Source organism: Lagenorhynchus albirostris, chromosome X, assembly GCF_949774975.1.
Source record: "Lagenorhynchus albirostris chromosome X, mLagAlb1.1, whole genome shotgun sequence".
NCBI lineage: Eukaryota > Metazoa > Chordata > Mammalia > Artiodactyla > Delphinidae > Lagenorhynchus > Lagenorhynchus albirostris.
The window spans coordinates 94,008,205-94,019,927 of NC_083116.1; the positions used below are offsets into that span (position 1 = coordinate 94,008,205).

Sequence of the window (11,723 nt, forward strand, 5' to 3'; positions counted from 1 at the left end):
AGGGGGTTGGGTTGCCTCATTACAGTCTGATGTCTAGGCTCCCTCTTAGTCACTGCTGCTATGGATAGAGGTCAGGCCACAGCTTTTTTTCTAGTGATGTTTGGCTGTAGTAGAACAGCTAGTAAAAGTTTTCTCTCTTTCTAGACTGCCTCTTTCCTAGTCCTTAGGCTCGAGAGAGTAGGATTTTTGGTTCTTGTTTTATCTACAACCATTGGCATTTGCTAGTTCTGTTTCTATTTCTTTGACTTCTGCTCTTATCTTTATTATTTCTTGCCTTCTTCTTGCTTTGGGTTTATTTTGCTCTCCTCTTCCTAGTTTCCTGAGGTAGCAACTTATATTATTGAGACTTTTCTCCATTTCTAATGTAAACACTGTTGCTATAAAATTCCCTCTAAGCTCTGCTCTGGATGCATCCCACAAGTTTTGATATCTTATTACCATTCAGTTAAAAATATGTTTCATTTTTTGGAGAATTCCTCTTTGATCATGGATTATTAGGGTTTTTAAAAAAATTTTTTAGGTGTTTAAAGATTTTCCTGTTATCTTTTTCATATTGATTTCTAGTTTAATTCCATTATGAGCTAAGATCATATCATATCTTTTAAGCTTTAAGGTTTGTTTTAGCACCCGGGATCTCATCAATCTTGGAGAATATTCCATCTGTACTTTCCCCACATGAACTCGTAAAGGAAGAGAAATAGTTAAAGATATGTAAGAAAGTAACCAAATCATACTCTAGACATACACTAATACATTTTATTTTTATTTTTTTAAATTAATTTTTATTTGAGTATTGATTTACAGTGTTGTGTTCATTTCTGCTATACAGAAAAATAAGTCAGTTATACATAAACATTTATCCACTCTTTTTTAGATTCTATTCCCATATAGGTCATTACAGAGTATTGAGTAGAGTTCCCTGTGCTATACAGTAGGTCCTTATTAGTTATCTATTTTGTATCTAGTAGTTAATCCCAGTCTCCTAATTTACCACCCCACTTTGCCTTCGGTAACCATAAGTTTATTTTCTACATCTGTGGCTCTATTTCTGTTTTGTAGATAAATTCATTTGTACCATTTTTTTAGATTCCACATACGAGCGATATTATATGATATTTGTCTTTCTCTGTCTGACTTACTTCACTCAGTATGACAATCTCTAGGTACATCCATGTTGCTGCAACTAACAAATTTTATTTAAAACATTTTCCAATGGTAATGCTGTTACATTTGGCTACTTTAAAGAAATTATGCTTATAAACCAAGGAAGAGAACATTTCTAATTAAATGATAGAGCCAAGAGACTGAGCTCTAGGATTTCTTCACAGAAAATGCCTATAGCCTTTGCTTCCAACTAGGCCCCCTGACCATAGCATATCACTACCACCTGGGTACAAATACTGTTTAAAATCATAAAGTGGAAAGTGAATATGATTGTGACTATCACTGTTCTACCCTTCTTGAACATCTTTTTGTGAAAGGAATTTAATTTTTTATAATATATTTTTGTTGTACAATTAAAGAGGATAGTTAGAACATTTTTATGGACTCCAATATATATGTTATAAAACTGTATATTTGCAAGAGTAACTATTGTTATTATGTTATTATTGGTAATTATACCAATAAATTATAAAACAATTTTTACTAAATTGTTAGTAAGCAATTAGTAAACAATTGTTATTGAACAATTCTCAGTCAATTGCAGTAAAACATTGTTTAATTACCCTCCTCAAAGCACAGATAAGCAGCCTTCCTGTTCATTTTAGGAGATAAAGGGCTTCATGTGCCATTTTGGCATTGAATAGTCACTCATAGCAACCAAGCTGTCTTGGTTACTGTTTTGAAAACAGACATGAGTCTCTAATTATGTCACAGTTGATTCCTGTCCAGAAGACTCTCTGTTATGTCTGCCTCCTTATATACATGTCTTGTTATTTTGATGAGCAGGAAATACCTTCTTCATGACACAAGGCAACATCAGTCACAACCTTTCCTAAAAACAACTAATGTCAAGAGGAAGAAGAGGAGTACAAAAAGAAAAGGATGCTGCAGAGGCTTTGAGAAGCAGCCTGCTTTTTGGTATGTGCCTCTTGTGTGCTGAAGTGTGTTCCCCCAAAATTCGTATATTGAAAACCTAACGCCCAGTACCTCAGAACTCGACCTTATTTGGAGATAGAGTCTTTACAGAGATAAACTTAAAAAGATATCATTAGGGTAGGCCCCAATCCAATATGACTGGTGTCCTTATAAAAAGAAGAAATTTAGACACAGAGACAGACACACATAGAGGGAAGATAATGTGAAGACACAGAGAGATGACAGCCATCTACAAGCCAAGGAGAGAGGCCTGGAACAGATCCTTCCCTCACAGCCCTCAGAAGGAACTGACCCCACTAGAATTTTGATTTCAGACTTGCTTCTAGAACTGTTAGAGAATGAATTTCTGTTATTTAAGCCTCCCAATTTGTGGTACTTTTTTCCAGCAGCCCTCGCAAACTAATACAGTGCCAAAAAGCACAAAAGCTACAGCAGTAGGTTTCCAGCCAAGTACCATTATGGAAGTGTGGTTCAGCACATTTAGTTTTCTGTGGTCATTTGAGAAAAAGAAGCCACAGAGAAATTGCTGAAAAGATTTCTATGTAGTTTTTCTCCTTCAGAGTTGGATAAGATTGTGAACTGAATGACAACTTACCCATCTGAGATAGTATGCCCTGCAACCCTTTTCCAATGGCAAATGAGAGTCCCTCTGATAATATAACTCCCAGATGTTTTTTCTTATTCTGACCTCTTATGTCTATTCAATAAATTAATCGGTTGAAGTTCAAAGGATTTCCCAAGTTGAATACCTTCAACCTTAAGAAAGGCAATAAGCCCACGCAACTTTTGTGAGACTTGACACGTGTTCCTCACCAAACTTTATGTTACACAGGGGTATTTGTTGCTTTAAACAATGGAGAAAGAAGTGCTGAGGATCTCTATATAGCCCATGTCTCTGGGTGAGGATAGAGTTAACTTGTACCTGGACTGGGATAGCTCTATGCTTGTCTCCAGGGTTGCCTGAAAGTCTGGTACTGACCCTTGGTTAAGATAAGGATGAAATGTACTAGCTAAAGATTTATAATGTGCTTCTTGAAGTTCGAAATTCCCTTGGAGACATCCTATACTGGCTTGTCTGCATCAGTTAGGGATCTATAGGTTGATGGTTTGTACCTGGTTTTGCCATTTACACAGTCTGGTTTTAGTTGTGACCAGTGGTATGTTAAAGACCCCTCAGTAAACTAGTATCTTGGCTTCCTTGAAACCAAGATACCTTGCACATATCTTTGTGGTCCATAATTTGAATGCAAAGCACATCTTCTGTAACTGAGAGAACTCTAGGAGGTGCTCCTGGACATATCAAACCCCTCAATGACTGACTATACTTTCTTTCTCCTGCTATACTTATCTTTATTAAAGCCTTAGGTGTGAAATGTTGTACATCCTTTCAGTTGTCTGGCCCTGTGTGATTGTTATACTCTTGAACCCTAGACTCAAGGCTGAGACTTTGCACCCCCCTTAAAATTTACCTTAAAAGGTAAAGCAAACCCTAGTCCTGGAGACCAAATATTGCACAGAAACTGACAAAGCAGTAGAGGCCCCAGTCTTTGTTGAGTTTTAAGGCAAACTCAAGGCCTGGACAAGAGGCCGTAAAGATGTCTGTGGAATCCTGGATCTTGGTTCTAGATATAAGTGGAGAGAAATTGAAGAGGAGCATAGGCATAGAATAGATACTACTGGGTCATCAGATCCCACCTCTGTCAGGAATAAAACTCTGGTTGGCGGGGGAGGGGGGGTGGTTGAGCCTGCAGGTGAAATTAAAATGGGGTCTGACAGCGGTTTCTTCTGGTTCACATGACTTCTGTTCTAGAGACTGTCTCTGGGGCCAAAAACATTATAGAATATAAGGGAATAAAAGCCAAAAACATTATAGAATATAAGGGAATAAAAGCTACAGCATAATGAAAATTGCACAATTAAATCAAGGTCATATGCCAAAGACACACATTCTAAATAGCCATTAAATCTACTGCCTTCCATAACCTATTTGTTTCGAGTGTTGTAGGGTTAAATTAGGCAGAGACAGCTTTATATTCCTGGCACTATAAAGGCTATAAATAGAATCTCTCTCATAAAGCATATGTGAATAGAGGAGTTAGTTATGAAGTATAAGAGAAGAACAGAAACATTTACACACAGAAAAAAAGCCTTGTAACTGTAATCAGAATAAAGAAAGGGAATAAGCACCAAGAGAATGTCTAACATTAGAGAAATGGTTTAATAAATTATGGTACATCAAAAGGATGGAATATTATGTAGGCATTAAAATGATAATTAAGATTATGTAGAAACATAAACAAGATGTTAGATATAATGCTAAGTAAAACCAGGAGAATACAAAGTGGCATATAAATATATGAGAGAGCTGAAGGCAATATATTAAAACAGTGGATTATCATAACTGGGAGTGGACCATTTGGTTTTTTTGCTTTTTTAAAAAACTTTTTTAACATCTTTATTGGAGTATAATTGCTTTACAACTGTGTGTTAGTTTCTACTTTATAGCAAAGTGAATCAGCTATACATATACATATATCCCCGTATCTCCTCCCTCTTGCATCTCCCTCCCACCCTCCCTATCCCGCCTCTCTAGGTGGTCACAAAGCACCGAGCTGATCTCCCTGTGCTATGTGGCTGCTTCCCACTAGCTATCTATTTTACGTTTGGTAGTGTATATATGTCCATGCCACTCTCTCACTTTGTCCCAGCTTACCCTTCTCCCTCCCTGTGTCCTCAAGTCCATTCTCTATGGCTGCGTCTTTATTCCTGTCCTGCCCCTAGGTTCTTCAGAACCATTTTTTTTTTACATCTTTATTGGAGTATGATTGCTTTAAAATGGTGTGTTAGTTTCTGCTTTATAACAAAGTGAATCAGTTATACATATACATATGTTCCCATATCTCTTCCCTCTTGCGTCTCCCTCCCTCCCACCCTCCCTATCCCACCCCTCTAGGTGGTCACAAAGCACCGAGCTGATCTCCCTGTGCTATGCACTGCTTCCCACTAGCTAGCTATTTTATGTTTGGTAGTGTATATATGTCCATGCCACTCTCTCACTTTGTCACAGCTTACCCTACCCCTGCCCATATCCTCAAGTCCATTCTCTAGTAGGTCTGTGTCTTTATTCCTGTCTTACCCCTAGGTTCTTCATGATATTTTTTTCTTAAATTCCATATATATGTAGTAGCATACGATATTTGTCTTTCTCTTTCTGACTTCACTCTGTATGGACAGACTCTAGGTCCATCCACCTCATTACAAATAGCTCAATTTCGTTTCTTTTTATGGCTGAGTAATATTCCATTGTATATACGTGCCACATCTTCTTTATCCATTCATCCGATGATGGACACTTAGGTTGTTTCCATCTCCGGGTTATTGTAAATAGAGCTTCAATAAACATTTTGGTACATGACTCTTTTTGAATTATGGTTTTCTCAGGGTATATGCCCAGTAGTGGGATTGCTGGGTCATATGGTAGTTCTATTTGTAGTTTTTTAAGGAACCTCCATGCTGTTCTCCATAGTGGCTGAACCAATTCACATTCCCACCAGCAGTGCAAGAGTGTTCCCTTTTCTCCACACCCTCTCCAGCATTTATTGTTTCTAGATTTTTTGATGATGGCCATTCTGACTGGTGTGAGATGATATCTCATTGTCGTTTTGATTTGCATTTCTCTAATGATTAATGATGTTGAGCATTCTTTCATGTGTTTGTTGGCAGTCTGTATATCTTCTTTGGAGAAATGTCTATTTAGGTCTTCTGCCCATTTTTGGATTGGGTTGTTTGTTTTTTTGTTATTGAGCTGCATGAGCTGCTTGTAAATTTTGGAGATTAATCCTTTGTCAGTTGCTTCATTTGCAAATATTTTCTTGCAAAACTAGACAGGTACATGTAAAAGTATGAGATGAGATCACTCCCTAACACCATACACAAAAATAAGCTCAAAATGGATTAAAGACCTAAATGTAAGGCCAGAAACTATCAAACTCTTAGAGGAAAACATAGGCAGAACGCTCTATGACATAAATCACAGCAAGATCCTTTTTGACCCACCTCCTAGAGAAATGGAAATAAAAACAAAAATAAACAAATGAGACCTAATGAAACTGCAAAGCTTTTGCACAGCAAAGGAAACCATAAACAAGTCCAAAAGACAACCCTCAGAACCATTTTTTTTAAACAATAGCCAGGGCATGGAAGCATCTCATGCCCGTCTCTGGGGTCCGCGCTGATAGACGCGGCTCGCGCCCGTCTCTGGAGCTTATTTAGGCGGTGCTCAGAATCCCCTCTCCTCACACACCCCGAAACAATGTTCTCTTGCCTCTTCGGCAGCTCCAGACTTTTTCCCGGACTCCCTCCCAGCTAGTCGTGGCGCACTAGCCCGCTTCAGGCTGTGTTCACGCCGCCAACCCCAGTTCTCTCCCTGCGATCCGACCTCCGAAGCCCGAGCCTCAGCTCCCAGCCCCGCCCGCCCCGGCGGGTGAGCAGACAAGCGTCTCGGGCTGGTGAGTGCCAGTCGGCACCGATCCTCTGTGCGGGACTCTCTCCGCTTTGCCCTCTGCACCCCTGTTGCTGCGCTCTCCTCTGCATCTCCGAAGCTTCCCCCTTCCGCCACCCGCAGTCTCCGCCCGCGAAGAGGCTTCCTAGTGTGTGGAAATCTTTCCTCCTTCTCAGCTCCCTCCCACTGGTGCAGGTCCTGTCCCTATTCTTTTGTCTCTGTTGTTTTTTTTTCTTTTGCCCTACCCAGGTACGTGGGGGGTTTCTTGCCTTTTGGGAGGTCTGAGGTCTTCTGCCAGCATTCAGTAGGTGTTCTGTAGGAGTTGTTCCACATGTAGGTGTATTTCTGATGTATTTGTGGGGAGTAAGGTGATCTCCACTTCTTACTCCTCCACTATCTTGAAGGTGTCTCCAAACTCCGACCATTTGTTTTTAATTAAAATATCCTGTTGTAGAGACTTTGTATGTGTACATATATATATATATATGTATGTATATATACACACCTTCTATATGTATAGGTCTATATATAGACATAAGATATTTAGTGGTGGGCGTGTTAGTCCGGATTTTTTTGAGATGCTTTCTCATCACATATAGCAACACTTTCTAATAGAACTTCCTGCAGTGATATATCCATTCTATAAATCTGTGCTGTCCAATATGGTAGACACTAACCATGTGTGTTTTCCAAGCACTTGAAATGTGGCTAGTGTGGCTGAGAAATCAATTTTTAAAAAATTTTAACTAGTTAAAATTTAAATTCAAGTAGCCACACTTGACTAGTGATTACCATATCATTATCTCATTAGTACAGATTTAGAGCTAGAAGATAGACAAAATTTAGTAGTGGGTTCATTAGTCTGGATTTTTTCCCAGTGTCATGAATGTTTTTTTTCCATAATCAGTTGGAGCCTTTAAAAGTGCTCCGTCATTCACTTCTCCCTTTGGAGCAAGAGATTGTGCAAAAAGTGCACCCTACTGAACTGCAAAGGATAAAATATGTCAACTTACTGTGTACTTCAGTGGAATTTTGGTAAAGTCTTTAATCACAAATCTATCAAAGAACTGTAAATAGCTCATAAATAGCTACCCCTTTATGGTACAAACACACGAGACCAGGAAAACACCAGGTCATAGGTTCCCTGGCTTACCCTGGCCTAGAAGGTACATGAATAAAGTGCTCTTGCATAGTCAATAACCAAGTGAACATGAATGGGGAAGAAATGAACAGTAGTTTTCCCACTTGAGAAAATGTGTAGGCTCTGCGTAACTTTTTCCTTATTGTTGGAATCATGTTCCCATGTGTCCCTAGTAAGCAATGCCCACCTGACTTAGGCAGATCCCATCCTGACTTCTGCACTGCCATGCCTCCTCTTTCTTCTACATCTTTGTATACCCACCCTTCTCAACCACATCTCTCCACTCTTATCCTCCATCTCCTCCCTGGAATGCCATTTTCATCTCCAAAGGAGGTATTGAATTGTATCTTGATGGATAGGAGAATTTGGATTAGAGATGAGTAAGGAAAAAGAAGACTCAAACTGAGTGTGATGTGATTCCCAAACTCTTTCAGGGAAGTAATGATTATTCCTGATAATATGTTTAGAGACTGTTCTGATAGACCTAAATGAAATTTTAAAAATTGATAATGTTATTTACTAACCTAGCCAGCTATCTATCAGGCAGCAGTCTAAACATCTCTAAGCAAGCGTTCTTTTTCATCTTGTATCTGGTCTAACAGTGATTTCCTAATCAGTCTTTTTTTCCTGTATATCTATGAAAAGTGAAATCTTTTACTTGGCTAATTTAGAGGCCTAATCTCTTGTATCACACTTAAAATAAAACATTGACGTAATGAATTTGTCATATATGTTTTCCTTAAGAATTTGGAGGCCCTACCAAGATAGCTCAACTCATGACAGCCTACCAGAGTGAAGCAAGAACAGCTCTGAGTCAAGTTATACCACATCAAGTATGACACTGAAAACGTGGAGAGGAAGTTTGGAGCCAGAGTACTGGATTTCCCTGTAGTTTGGGCAATTACGTCGAATGTCCCTACCCCTGCCACTCCTGTAAGCGCCTGGAAAGGTCATTTGATGTTGGAAGGATGTCATAGGACTGGAGAAAAGGTAAGTTGGGTTTAATTCCACAGGCTTTCGGTCAGTGTATTAAATTATATTACTAAGGGATGACCAAAGACCCTAGCAAAGATGGGGTGGGTAGGTATGCATTTATTTCTTTGGGTTTCAGGAATTTATTCTGTGTTTTGTTGGCAAAAACTTTGCGTCTTGTTTTCATTTTTCTTTTAGCTAAAATTGTGTAATTTGCCCAGCAATTTTTCACATGTTAATCTCTGTCTGTAAATGGTCATTTGAAATTCTTTGTGTGTGTGACCAGAGAGATTTTAGATATAGAGCTGTTTGCTTTAAATACCTTTGAAAAATTAAACTTAATTGATTGAAGGAATTGGTCATTTGTATGCAACATGAGAACATTTAGTTCAAACAGAGAGATCCATCTTGAGATGAAGTAAGAACAGAAAATCTGATCAGCTGATATCATGAAAATATACTATCTTATTCTGTGATGTTAAAGAAAATGGCAGGGTTTTTGTGTGCTGAGCATAAAGACTGAGAGGATTGACTGGAATAGACTAAGAAATGGGACTACCTATGGAGATATAAATAATATTATCTAATGCAAACTGTTTACTTACTTACTGTTGCAAGTTGGTTCTCCTGGAAGTAGACCCAGAGATAGAGTTTAGCAGGCAGGATGGCTATGAAGGGATCAACACCTATGGGAGGTAGGGGGGATCAAGGGAGAAGTCCAAACTGTAATGCAGTCCCTACAAATACTGATACTTTGGGCAACCCTATGGGGCACTTAGAAGTTAGAATAGGAGTTGTTCCCTGTTGGGCCAAGATTGATGCACATTTATATCTCCACGTGGATCAGGGTAGTGGGAGTAACTTTGTGGCTCCCTACAGCTGAGATATCTTTGACAGCTGTGGGCTTCATGCTTGTATCACTCCCAGAAGCTGGGGCAAGTCCTTCAATGAGAGGGGATCTGGGTGGAACATCAAGGGATCCACCTCCTTAGTTATGTAATTTTGTGAAACTAAATTGCTTAATCTGGAAGGAAATTAACAAGATTGTTAAATTTATCATATTTAATGGAGGACATATTTAATTAGTCTAGGGACTTAGCTTATGTACATTTAAATATGCATATTTAGAATAGTCTCAAGAACTCATACACAAAAAAAGGAGAAATAAAAAAGAAAAAAGTGTGCTCAAAAGGGAGCAATTAAATTTTAGGTAACTTTAGGCTACTAAGATAAGAAACAATGGAATGAACATTGGTATCAGGCCAATTTCAAGAAAATGTTCTAAATGAAGACTTTTAAGCAAAATTAGAATAGTTTTAATATTACATAATAAACAAATATTAGAGAATTATAAATTTACTCTTGTAGTAAGTCATATACAAATTAAACTATTATTACATTTGTTTTAAAAGATATTTACAACATTCTAAACTTGATAAAGAACACCTGTAACAAAGTGAGAGCGTGGCATGGACTTATATATACTACCAAATGTAAAATAGATAGCTAGTGGGAAGCAGCCGCATAGCACAGGGAGATCAGCTCGGTGCTTTGTGACCACCTAGAGGGGTGGGATAGGGAGAGTGGGAGGGAGATGCAAGAGGGTGGAGATATGGGGATATATGTATACGTATAGCTGATTCACTTTGTTATAAAGCAGAAATTAACACACCATTGTAAAGCAATTATACTCCAATAAAGATGTTAAAAAGAAAAGAACACCTACAAAAAAACCCTGCAACTAACATAGTACTTAATGGTGAGAAACTTGAAGTATCTCACTAAGATCAGGTGCAAGGCAAGGATATTTCCTCTCACTGCTCTTTTTCAAAATCATACTGGAAGTTCTAGCTAATGCAATAGACAAGAAAAGGAAATAAAATGTATACAGATTAGAAAGAAACAAATAAAACTGTCTTTGTTTGTAGATGATATGATTGTCTATGTGGAAAACCCCAAAGAATTGACCAAAAAACTCCTGGAACTAATAAGAGATTTTAGCAAGGTTGCAGGAGACGAGGTGAGTACACAAAAGTTAATCACTTTCCTATATGCCAGCAATGAACAGTGGAATTTGAGATTAAAAACACAATACCATTTATATTGACACCCCAAAAATGAAATACTTAGGTATGAATCTAACAAAATATGTACAAGATCTATATGAAGAAAACTACAAAACTCTGGTGAATGAAATCAAAGAAGAACTAAATAAATGGAGAGATAATCCACATTCAAGGATAGGAAGACTCAATATTTTTAAGATGTCACTTCTTCCCAGCATAATGTATAGATTCAATGCAGTCTCAATCAAAATCCCAGCAAGTTATTTTGCGGATACCGATAAACTAATTCTAAAGTTTACATGGAGAGACAAAAGACCTAGAATAGCCAACACAATATTGAAAGAGAACAAATTTGGACACTACCTGACTTCAAGATTTACTGTAAAGCTACAGGAATCAAGACAGTGTGGCACTGGCAAAATGATGGACAAATAGATCAATGGAACAGAATAAAGAACTCAGAAATAGACCCACATAAATATAGTCAATTGATCTTTGACAAAGGAGCAAAGGCAATACAATAAAGATAGTGTTCCTGCAAAGAGTGCCAGAACAACTGGGTATCCACATCCAAAAAAATAAAACTAGACACAAACCTTATACCATTCACAAGAATTAACTCAAAATGGGTCACAGACTTAAATGTAAAACATAAAACTATAAAGCTCCTAGAAGATAACATAGGAGAAACCCTAGATGACCTTGGGTATGGTAATGACTTTTTAGATACAATACCAAAGGCACAATCCATGGAAGAAATAATTGATATGCTAGACATCATTAAAATTAAAAATTTCTGTTCCATGAAAGACAATGTTAAGAGAATGAGAAGACAAGTCACAGACTGGGAGAAAATACTTGCAAAAGACCCATGTGATAAAGGGCTATTATCCAAAAATACATACAGAATCTTTAAAACTCAACAATAAGAAAACAAACCTGA

The 11,723-nt window shown here is 37.9% G+C and overlaps 1 long non-coding RNA gene across 1 annotated transcript in view; it reads left to right on the forward strand.

Annotated features, from left to right (window-relative positions):
• Nucleotides 1-10,730, forward strand: part of LOC132513910 (uncharacterized) — a 128,696-nt gene extending 117,966 nt beyond the window's left edge. Inside the window, exons 2-3 of the long non-coding RNA XR_009538573.1 lie at nt 8,487-8,732; nt 10,643-10,730. This is a non-coding gene — a long non-coding RNA (uncharacterized LOC132513910). The remainder of the gene's footprint in view (nt 1-8,486; nt 8,733-10,642) is intronic.
• The last annotated feature ends 993 nt before the right edge of the window (nt 10,731-11,723 follow it).